At 38.9% G+C, this 12,435-nt stretch overlaps 1 protein-coding gene across 7 annotated transcripts in view; it reads left to right on the top strand.

Annotated features, from left to right (window-relative positions):
* The window catches only part of KCNJ16 (potassium inwardly rectifying channel subfamily J member 16), a 541,663-nt gene that overhangs the window by 359,273 nt on the left and 169,955 nt on the right, over positions 1-12,435 (top strand). The window contains exon 1 of one of the 7 annotated variants that reach the window (XM_050765625.1): positions 9,381-9,508. The exons of 5 other annotated variants lie outside the window; for them this stretch is intronic. The gene's annotated coding sequence lies outside the window, so the exon portion shown is untranslated. Of the gene's footprint in view, positions 1-9,380; positions 9,509-12,037; positions 12,210-12,435 lie in introns of those variants that run through there. One more of the 7 variants, XM_050765622.1, reaches the window with a different exon arrangement.

Below are 12,435 nucleotides of genomic sequence, written 5' to 3'. Positions count from 1 at the left end.
ATTATACTATACTATATTATATTATATATAGAGAGAGGAGCTTTGTTAAAATTATTAAGAATTCCAAAAAAAGTGATAGTAGATCATTAGACCACACACAGGACCTTTCTAACTGTAGGGCTGTGTGTGGCAGCACAGGTTGCATACCCATGAGTCTGGCCCTGGTGCAACATATACCACCAACAGTACCACTACCATGGGTCTTGATGGCTTGAAATTGACATTAGAAGGCTGGGAGATATTTGAAGAGGTAGCCCAACCCCCGTCCGTGTTGGGTAGGCTATCAATAAGAGGGTGGTGAAACTCAGTCTAAAGCGTTGGTGTGTAAACATAGGTCTGCTTTCTGTCACCAAACTTCTTATGTTAGAATCACATGGGGGAGTTTCTTGGGTGTTTTTGTTTCTTATTTTTTTTATTTTTTATTTTTATTTATTTATTTATTTATTTTGAGACAGAGTCTTGCTTTGTTGCCAGGCTGGAATGCAGTGGGGTGAACTTGGCTCACTGCACCCACCTCCCTGCTGCAAGCGATTCTCCTGTCTCAGCCTCCCAAATAGCTGGGACTACAGGCACGCACCACCATGCCCAGCTAATTTTTGTATTTTTAGTAGAGACGGGGTTTCACCATGTTGGCCAGGATGTTCTTGATCTCTTGACCTCATAATACACCTGCCTCGGCCTCCCAAAGTGCTGAGATTACAGGCGTGAGCCACGGCGCCCGGCCATATTTTTATTTTTATTTTTTTAGCATATAGAGATTTAAATGAAATGTACTGGGACACAGGTAAGATATTCTTTTCAAGTGCCCGCAGCTGATTCTGTTGCCCAGGTCAGGTTTGGACAGCAGGTTATAACAACTTGAAATCTTATGAGTCTGTTGACTTTAATCTATCTAACACCCCCCAATTTGTCATTCCTTACTTTCCTTACTCAGAAAAGAATTGTATTTGTAGATGATATTTCTTTGGATAAGATTTGAGAATGTTAAGAAAGTCAAGATTTCCTCCCAAAAGTTATAGTCTTCAGAATTAATTTCCTGGTATCCACCTCAATTGTCCTTAACTTCTATCCATGGTTCTCTCTGGTGACCTTATGAAAGATGTAGTGTGTTCTTGTTCTGTCTGTATTTTGCTTCATCAAAATTATTATTAGGAAAAGCTCTAGTAAATGTGTTTATAAGAAAATATTAAAGACAGATATGAATTGATATAGCAATTCTTGTCAGAATCTTTTCTTTCCAAGCGATAAAAGGATTTAAGCCAAAATAATAAATCTTTCATTGCAGGATTTCAGGTACTGATGAAATTTTAATGGGCCAAATGTATATGTTGTAAAGTTTTTATTTTATTCACTCATTGACTTATTTATGTTTTTAAAATACATTTAATTTTAAAAGAGAGATTTCATTAAGTAATCCCTACTTTTAAGGAAATCTTATTTTAAAAAGGTACGTATACATATTAAAAGAAAATATAGAAAGTGCTGTTCATGTATACTTGTATTTATTCTACTTTTTATACCTATCTGTCTATCTCTTATCTGTTTTCTATCTATCTATCTCTAGGGAAACCCAGGAAAAGAAGTAACAAATTCTGTCTGAAACCAACAGAAAAGATGTAGATAGTAGGTGTGTGGTTTGAACTGAATCCTAAGGCAACATGGTATAAATTTTAGTGTAAAACATGAATGTCTGCCATTTGTTTAGTAAAATTAGTTTGGGGAAATTAGTTAATTCAGGGTAAACACTCTGGACTCAGACTGCTGGGGTTTGAACCCAGCTTCATGAGTAACTGTATAGCATGGGATGATTTATGTAACATCTCTGTTCCTTATTTCTTCATTTATAAAATGAGAATAAAAAAAAATAGATCTGACCACATTGGTTTTGTGAGAGGATTAAAGAATTAACTCATGCAAAACATTGAGAACAGGGCTTCTATTACTAATATAAATTTCATTATAAACCAGTTTATTCTTTCTAAGATGAGAAAAATAATATATGCCTTTAAGACTGATCTGAGGATCAAATTGAATAATGTATGCAAAATATCTAGCCAGTGTATTCTAAATAGTAATGTGGACTCAGAAAATATTGTTTACTCAATGATTCACTCAAGAGATATTAATGTAAGTTACATCTATATAGATTGCCTTTTCCTTTTACGTAGATTACCTTTTTGTTAATTAACTTTATACAGATTGGTATTTCAGTGCTAGAAAAAAGTGACCATAGATAGCATATTTAGTGTTTTCATTTGCTAGAATTGGTTATTTTGCTTTTCTTTCAAATATATCTTTATGATTATACCAAACAATTCAAATTAGGCTATCTGAATCAGTACACCATGAATAAGTATATAAAAGTATTTCCTCTCTAATTAATAACCTTTGCAATTTTTCAGGTGAATGGTATGATGACAGAAAAAATAATTGCTCATTCAGGCTCTTTTATGTTTTTATATCAATTTTGGGATTGTTTTTTCTAAGTCTGTAAAAAAAATGATGTTGGTATTTCTATAGAACTTGCATTGAATCTGTGGATTGCTTTGGGCAGTGTGATCATTTTAATGAATGCAAATTAGTATAGCTTCTATGGAAAACAGTGTGGAGATTTCTCAAAGAACTAAAAATATAACATAATACCATTAGATCCAGCAATCCCACTACCAGGTATCTACCCAACGGAAAAGACATCATTATATCAAAAAGATACCTGCGCTTGTATGTTTATCGAAGCACTATTCACAATAGCAAAGATATGGAATCAGCCTAAGTGTCCGTCAACAGACGACAGATAGCTGTGTTAGTCAGGATTCTCTAAAGGGGCAGAACTAATAGGATAGATGAATACATGAAAGAGGTTTATTAGGAAAATTGACTCACGATAACAAGGTGAAGTCTCACAATAGGCTGTCTGCAAGCTGAGGAGCCAGGAAGCCAGTGCAAGTCCCAAAACCTCATCTGTAGGAAAGCCAATAGCGCAGACTTCAGTCTGTGGCTGAAGACCTGAGAACCCCTGGCAGATCACTGGTGTAAGTCCGAGAGCCCAAATGCTGAAAAACTTGGAGTCTGACATTTAAGGGCAGAAAGTATCTAGCATGGAAGAAAGATGGAGGCCAGAAGACTCAGCCAGTCAGGTCCTTCCAGGTTCCTCTGCCTGCTTGTATCCTAGCCATGCTGGCAACTGATTAGATGGTGCCCACCCAGATTGAGGATGGGTCTGCCTCTCTTATTCCACTGACTCAAGTGTTAATCTCCTTTGGCAACACCCTCACAGACACACCCAGTAACAATAATTTGCATCATTCAATCTAATCAAATTGACATTCAGTATTAACCATCACAATAGAATAAAACTGAAGATAAAGAAAATGTGGGGCTGGGCATGAGGGCTCATGCCTGTAATCCCAGCAGTTTGGGAGGCCAAGGCAAGAGGATCAATTGAGCTCACAAGTTTGAGACAAAACTAGGCAGCATAGTGAGATGTCATCTCACCAAAAAATAAAAAAAAAATTAAAAAATAACAAATGGTCATATGTAGAGGTGCATGTTCTCACTTGTAAGTGAGGTCTAAATAATGGGTACATATGTACATGAGTGTGGAATAATAGACATTGGAGACTTGGAAGAGTGGGAGCATGGGAAGGGGGTGATGAGTGAGGAATTACTTAATGTATACAGTGTATATTATTCAGGTGGTGGTTACACTAAAAGCCTAGTCTTCACCACTATGGAATCTATACATGTAACAAAACTGCTCTTGTACCCCTTAAATTTATACAAAATTAATGATATGGTTTGGCCGTGTCCCCACCCAAATCTCATCTTGAATTGTAGCTCCCACAGTTCCCATGTGTTGTGGGAGGCACCCGGTGGGAGGTAATTGAATCACGGAGGTAGGTCTTTCCCTTGCTAGTCTTGTGATAGTGAATAAGTCTCATGAGATCTGATGGTTTTATAAAGGGGAGTTTTCCTGCACAAGTTCTCTTCTCTTGTCTGCCACCATGTGAGAAGTGCCTTTCACTTTCCACCGTGATTGTGAGGCCTCCCCAGCCATGTGGAATTGTGAGTCCATTAAACTTGCTTTTGTACACTTTCTTTTGTAAATTGCCCAGTCTTGGGTACAAATATATATATATACACACACACACTCAGGGTGAAGAGGGTCAAACAATAAAGCAATTCTATAGCTCTCTTTAGTATGCCTTTTTCAGAATGATTTTTAGTCAGTACTTATGTCTCACATCATTAAAAATATACATACATGTATTTATTAGCCCGGTGTGGTGGTGCATGCCTGCAGTCCCAGCTACTCCGGAGGCTGAGGCAGGAGAATTGTATGAACCCAGGAGGCGGAGGTTCCTGTGAGCCGAGATCAGGCCTCTACACTCCAGCCTGGGCAACAGAGCGAGACTCCGTCTCAAAAAAAAAAAAAATATATATATATATATACACACACACACACACACGTATTTTATGTAGCTTGAAGAGATACATAAAAGTAAAAATAAATAAAACCCAAAAAGTAGACAAAGAAAAAATTGAAGTGGCAAAATAAGAAAAAGTAAGGGACTCCATCAATGCTATACTGTAGGTCAAATTATACTATAGTTAAAGGTGCACCACAAAAAAATGGTTCTGAGATTCCTAGCAGGCAGACCAAAAAGGAAAATTGATCAGATTCATAGGTCCATCAGATAAAAGCAAGCATGTCAAAAGACAGTTTTATTACAGCTCAATCTTTTCACCATCCAAACACTTTCTGAAGTCACAGACACTTCACCTAAACCTCTTTTCTGCATGCATCTCTCTTTAACTTATGTTTAGGCATCTTGATCCACTACAAAACCATGTGAACCATAAAGACAGAGGCCTTAGCATATTATTATTATTATTATTATTTTTGAGATGGAGTCTCGCTCTGTCCCCCGGGCTGGAGTGCAGTGGTACGATCTCGGCTCACTGCAAACTCCACCTCCCGGGTTCACACCATTCTCCTGCCTCAGTCTCCCGAGTAGCTGGGACTACAAGCGCCCACCATCATGCCCAGCTAATTTTTTGTATTTTTAGTAGAGACAGGGTTTCACCGTGTTAGTCAGGATGGTCTCGATCTCCTGACCTTGTGATCCGCCCTTCTCGGCCTCCCAAAGTGCTGGGATTACAGGCATGAGCCACCGCGCCTGGCCAGCATGTTATTTTTTTTTTATAACACTGTGCTTCACATAAGACAGGATTTCCATTAAATGTTTGCACAATAAATTAATTAATGACCTTTTAAGATGTGTGTCAAAAGAAAGAAACCTGTTTGAGTGAACTTCACACTTTGAAAGCACACTCGCTGGGAAGACAGGCTGACAAATTGTGTTGAGAAAAATGAAGGTTATAAGTGGATCTGTGTGTGTATAGGAATAATTATTATGGCAATGTATTATCATTTTCACATAAGGGAAATAGAATGGAGGGGTTGAAGAAGATAGCTTGAAAAGAAAGGAGAAACTATTGAATACAGATTCTTCATTACAAATTTTTATCAAAATCTAAATCTCAGTAGAATAACAATCTGAAGTCACTGGGCAAATGATCTTCATTCACTTTAAAATTAATGATTATATTATTTTTAAGTGACAAGTTTCCCATTAATTTAGGTGCCTTTAAGTGTATTCCAACAATTTATAATGCTCGCTAACACATTTTATTGTATCCAAAGTTTAGAAGTATCTAGTCAAATCACTGTATTGTTATATGGTAGTATTATTTTGGTCTTTAATTCCAGAATTCTATGTAACAGTTATCTAAGTGGGGGTTATTTAGGGTATTTCATGCAATTTCCTTTTTGTTTGTATATTTATTCAGTAAGCACTTACTATATGCTCACAATGTGCCAGAACTGTGGGTGAGAAAGAAACATGGTACCATTAATTAAGAAACTTACAGTCAAGGAGGAGAAATAACTACAGCAGAGGAGTGCATATTTGTACCCACCAAGGAATGGTGCAGAGTCCTCCAGGAGACGGAGGTCATAAAAGAAAAAGAGCTAACTTCTTGGATTGATCTAGGGAAACATGGTGGAGGAGGTGGCATTAGATCTAGTCTTAAATAATATGTACACTTCGGATTCCTATTAAAGGGCACATGTGGAAGTAGGGGGGTGCAAAATTGTTGGATGGAATTTATGATGAAGCATCTTAATGTGAAACAAAGGAGCAATGGAAACAGTTGTGTAAAGGGAGGGGAAGAGAAGAGAAGAGGGTGTTAAAATCTTGATGAAAGGGATAGCAAAATCAGAATAACACATGATGTGAATTATTGATGGAGGCATACAGGAAAGAATGCACCACATTTCAGTTTCTTTCAATACATCCAGCAGAACAATGCCAACCAGAAGCCAAAGCACATTGTCCAGAATAGGCAAATGTATAGAGACAGAAAGCAGAGTAGGCGTAGCCAGAAGCTGGGGCAAGGGGGAAACAGGGAGTGACTGCTGATGGATATGGGTTTTTTTTCTTGAGGTGATAAAAATGTTCTGAAATTAGGTTGTAATGATGGTTGCATGACTTTTGCAAGTGTTTAAAAAGTCATATGTTCTCCACTTTAAAAATAGTTCCCACTTAACCTTTTCATATGTGTTTAGGCATAGCTTGTTCATTGGTTGTCCTTATTTATGCTCTATTTTGATTTAGTATTCGCCCATGTTCTATGCTTTATGTCCTCCTCAGATTAGCAATCTTGTTTTGTATCACAGCTTTGATGCTGGCCTTGCTCCAGGATACCACTTCAGATCTTGCTGCTATTATTTCTACTGTGGATAACAAGAACCCCATCCTAGCAGATAGGACACTTCCCACCTGAAGCTATTCCCCACCTGGCTCCAAGCCTGAGTGGGGCAGGGGAATTATGCAGATACATTCAAATCAGAGTTATGAAAATCAATCAGGCAGCATTTCAGATGAGTTATAAATTGCTAAGGCTTAACTTAGGATGGGGTAGGATTGAGAATGAAAAAGAAGAAAGGAAAGAGATCTTGTGCAAGAATGGGCAGGGAGTTGTTTCAGATTACATCTGGAATAGAGTCAGAGTAACCAAAGATAAATCACATTTTAATTCCCAAGTGACACAGCTTTTTGTCACAGTTCCTTGGAATTTCTACTGGAGGGTTATATATTATGATATAGCACTTTACGCAGTGCTTGGTATACAGTAAATCTAGGTAATGGCTTTTGCCAGGATTTTATGTTTATGTTTTGTTTTTACCTCTTCCCAGAAGACTCCTGCTTTCAAGTCAGTTCATTAATCATTATCATTCTCATCTACAGGAGGTAGGAATTAGTATCCTCATTTTGTAAATGAGACTACTGAAGATGAATTAGATTAAATGATTTGCCCAAGGCCTCCATGTTGGACTGTGATTTTGTAAAAAGGCAGAGCAAATTCTGTTAGTTCTACATTGGAGATGGGAGATCACAGGGGGTTGATAGAATCTAGAGGGGGCAAAATGGAGATGAGAACTTAGAGGTAGAAATGGAAACAGTGAAGGTACCAAGAAAGGCAAGGTCAAGACAGATGAGAGCAAGACCTGGCTTTGGGGATTTGCATTGGCAAGGCCAACCCTGCAAACCAGCTCAGCCAGAAGAAGGGCAAGACAACTTCACTATGTGTCAATGCTTTGGAGTTTGAATGGGGAAAGTGGAGAGTCCCTGGGAACCTAAGCGACCCAGGAAGAAGAGGGCCAGCTATAGCAGATCTCATGGAAAAAGTATTTATGGAAGTGTGTTTTTGACCTACTGCCATTGTGAGTTGTTCGGCAGTTTCATCATGAGGTACAGAGCAACAGGAAGGCTACTCAGAATCAATCTCATTTCTAGGGTAAAGACTCTTGTATGTCTTGAGGAGTTGACTTTCATAGAAGAACAGTCTGCAGATAATAATGGGTTACAATAAACTTACTGCTCCTCAAAGAACCAGCAACTACTTTGTCCTAAAATCAGTCTTCCCTTCTGATAAGTCCTAATGCCATGTAACCATTTGATACTTATCATTTATTACATAATGAGTTACCTTTTCATATATTTATACTATCTCTCTAACTTGACTATATATTCTACCAAGATGGGAGTAGATATTCTTTTTGCATTTTACTATGGATGTAAATGTATACATTGTACCCATTTAATCAAATACTTGACTGATTGGATGCCTGCATCAAACGCAGACATGACTCCCCACAAAATGGGCTTCATATGAGCCTATGTGGCAAAGATTAGGGTTCCTGGGAAGCAGATTCTGAGATGAAATTAAGAGCTCATTATGTTAATTAAGGTGCATCCTTGGAATCAACACCTCTCGAGGCAGGGGAAGGAAGCAGACAGGGCAGAGAAAGAAGCTGCGCTTCCATGGAGACCCATCACAACTGCAGTGAATCTCATAGAGATTTCTAGAGCTCAAATGACCCTTCAGCATTTTCTCAAGATGAGTGGTAGTGAACAGGCCCTTACACTCCCTCCTTGATCAGTTTTTGGATGTGGGCTGCCTGTAAAGGGGTGTGTCCTCGGGCAAGGCTGCTCTCCGCAACAGAGGCAGTCCTTGGAAGGGCAGCCAGCTTATGGCCATCTGCCTACAGCTGAAGAGCAACAGGTTCTTCAGTGAAGGAAGGTCTGGCCAGTGCAGCACCAGGCTCATTCATATTAGGTAACTCCAGGTAAATGTAAGTGCATTTCTTAGAGATGGGATGAGGTACTTTGAAGTACCTCATTGAGTTTAAAGGCAAAGGTATTGATACCTACAGTTATATTCACTAGTTCTGGTTGAGTTCAATTACACTGAATTTGAGATGGCAGTTTGAAAATTTACTGTCAGTAACTACAAAAGAAGAAAAAACAAAAAAGCAGAGCATTGTCTTTGCAATTATGCTGGGACACTTTCAGAGTAAGTCCCCAAGATACAGGGTCCAAAAAAATACTGATATGGTACTCATTTGTGATTCTATGTATTCTCTTTCCAAGAGAACTTCAGCTGCATGTTGGATGGAAAACAATATGAAACAAGGGAGACAGAGACAGAGGAGAAACACAGTTTGTTAATATTCTGTGCTAGATTCTGCAGAGGAATCACTTTATTTTGCAGATGTAACTAGCTTAAGTAGAGCTAAAAGTTATGTAGCTAGAAAGCTGACTTACACCCTTAAAGCTAATGAAAAGAAATGCAGGTTTCCCAGGGTAGGTTCTTGGTACTTCTTTGCAAATAGGTAAAAGGGAATGGCAGATATTCAAGCTCAGGGAGCAAGCAGCAAGGACAGAGCCTTCCCCCCTCTCAGTGTGTTGAAGTCAGCAGATAGCACACCTGCTGCTGCGTGAGTTCCTTCTGCCAAGCAGAGCAGCACAGCTGCAAGACGCTCTGCTTCTGGCTCTGAGCTTTGCCTGTCTTCAGGGATGAGGCCCCTCCCAAGGCAAGTTCAACTGGGTTCTTTGGCAGCCGAAGTCTACATGGACCCTGCAGGGAGCGGTGGAGAAAAGTGAGTTTGACATGCTTGGAAATATTTAGATCTTGGATGTAAACTTCAAGGAAAATATTTACTCTGTTTGTTTTAATACCACAGAGGTTTGGATCCCGGGAATCTTCAGACGAGTACAAAAGGCTCTTGCCAAGGCACCAATTTAACAATTTGGTCAGTGACAAAAGGGCATCCTGTTTAACTAGTCTGAATTTAAATAGCATGTTTCCAGTGTATTAGCATGTCTGTCTCATCTGTTTACTGAACTGTTTAACCCCTGAATTTTGTGTTTGGTTTATGAATTTGCACAGAATCAAATACAGTTTTTTAATAGAAAGCAAGCAAAAAAGCAGGTCATCACATAGTCGAAAGGGTTGCTACCCGAGCATTGACAATCAACTTCCCACGATTACTTGACGGTTCAGAGTGAGCAGATCCTCATAGCAGGCTACAAACTCTCTTTATTCTTGGCTCTTGGTGAAAAAGTCCTTACTGCCTGTTTGCTGGTGCTGAGAAGTACTGCAGAATGCTAAAGGACTATGCAGTTGTATTTTTGGTGAGTGAATTATGGTAAAAGAGAAATCTTGTAAATGTGACTTGAAAAGTAGCATATTTTGTGTCCTGTCTTTTTGTTTCATGTGGAATCCCCGCTGCAGGGCACAACTTTCAGGACTCACGCTGATTTCCCTTTAGTTTTCTGTTTTTGTTCGTCTGCAGCAGAGTGGGAAATAGCTACTGTAAAGGGAAGTCTTAAGAAAACATATCAGTTATGTGCACACTATGTGTACATATATGGAGGAAAAATAGACAAATGAAACTGGCATCACAATGCTCTCTCCAAGGGCCTATAAGAGATGAACTGGGACTCCTTCCTGCCCTCAGAGAGCATAGCAGGCAGAGAAAATGTTAACCATTTTTTCAACTATCAGAAAAGTAGATTTCATGATGTCATACAATTTCGTATTCCACTGTCGGATTGCTTCCCCACTTTGGCAATTAAAAGTAATTACACTTTTTTTTTTTTTTTTTTTTTTTTTTTTTTTTTGCTGTACTGCCAAGCCAATTTCTCCTATATAATTGTTTTTAGACATGGCGAATGAACAGCTGTTTTTCAATTATTGGACACAGTTGTATTTCAATTCTCTTGTAACAGCTGTGAAACAGAATTCCTATTCAGAATTTTATAACAGTAAACCGCAGAAAGACTGCTGTTGTCTCTCTGCTAATGGAGATTTTGTGTCCCACTTCTTTCTCAGTACCATTTCCCAGATGCTGTCTATTGTCTTTCCTCCATCTTTGCTTGATTGTTACTACCACGTGTATGAACCAAGTCTGATGTCTGCTGATGAAACTTTATGTACAATGCCTTGGTCAGTTTTTCCCTCCATCAGAAGAGGAAGTTATCCCACTTCTCCTAACCAGTTGACAATTAAGTGAAGAAGGAATTTGAATACCTGCATGGTCATTCTGTCACTACCCACTATTGTCACATTTCTTCTTAGTTGCATATCAGTTATAAGAACAATTAGAGTGGGAAAAAGTCAAACATGTAAAAATTTATATTTGCTAATAAACTAATTTGCATGGGAGCCACTAGAGAAATATAGACTCATCTGCTTTATAGCAGCTTAGAACCAAGAGAGATCTACCAGACCAGTTAGTGTAACACTAATGGCTTTCATCTTGGAGAAAGGAAAACAAGCCAGAGTGGTTAAGTAATTTTTCTGTTTTCAGGTAACCTATCTCTGTTGTTGCTTAGATATCTTAGAGCTCAATTCCCCAGTTTTAGTAGCTTCCTTACTCTGTTTTTGTTTTTTTGTTTTGACGGAGTCTCACTCTTGTCACCCAGGCTGGAGATGCAGTGGCACATCTCGGCTCAGCGCAACCTCTGCCTCCCAGGTTCAACTGATTCTCCTGCCTCAGCCTCCCAAGTAGCTGGGATTACAGGCATGTGCCACCATGCCTGGTTAATTTTTTTTTTTTTTTTAGTAGAGACAGGGTTTCTCCTTGTTGGTCAGGCTGGTCTCGAACTGCCAACCTCAGGTGATCCGCCTGCCTCAGCCTCCCAAAGTGCTGGGATTACAAGTGTGAGCCACCGCACCCAGCCATCTTCCTTACTCCTTAACAAATGGTAATCTAAAATCAGAGAAAGCATGGTTCTGGAACATTGAAAGGTAAACTAAGAGAACTATATGTTGCCATTCAGATGCAAAAATAATTCTCCCAGTCTCTAGGCCAGATTGAATTTCCATCTGGTAGAGATTTATGTGTTAACTATAATACTTGATATCCCCCTAAAGTTCAAATCTCTTTGGAAGGTATTAATTTTATGTTATATAGAAATTTATACTGAATATGAACTAACAATCTGAGAATATGTTTTGATGGGCTGAAAGGAGGAGATGCATGAGGGACTTATACAATGCCATGTAATTTAAACTTAATAAATGTAATGTTAATGGCTGTGTATTAGTTTTCTATTGCTGCTGTAGCAAATTACCACAAACTTAGAGGCTTAAATAATACAAATTTATTATCTTCTGGATCTTAGGTTAGATGTCTGAAGTGTTTTTCACTGGACCAAAATCAAGGTGTTGACTGGGCTACCTTCCCTGCTGGAGACTCTAAGGGAGAATCCATTTCCTTGTCTTTTCCAGATCCTAGAGGCTACCTGCATTCCTTGGCATTTATCCCCTGTCTTCCATCTTCAGAGCCAGCAACAGTGAGTTGAGTCCTGATATGGCATCACTCTCATCTCCTCTGCTGCTCCTTCTTCCATTTTTAAGGACCGTGTAATTACATTGAGCCTATCTGGATAACCCAGGATAACCTGTCTCTTCTAAGATCAGCTGTCAAGCAACCTAAATTCCATTACAACCTTAATTTCCCCCATTCAGCCATATAACTTAATATATTCACAAGTTCCAAGGATGAGGAAGTGGACATCT

Source organism: Macaca thibetana, chromosome 16, assembly GCF_024542745.1.
Source record: "Macaca thibetana thibetana isolate TM-01 chromosome 16, ASM2454274v1, whole genome shotgun sequence".
Lineage (NCBI taxonomy): Eukaryota > Metazoa > Chordata > Mammalia > Primates > Cercopithecidae > Macaca > Macaca thibetana.
The sequence above is the reverse complement of the archived record's forward strand: the minus strand, read 5'-3'. Positions and strand labels throughout refer to the sequence as shown.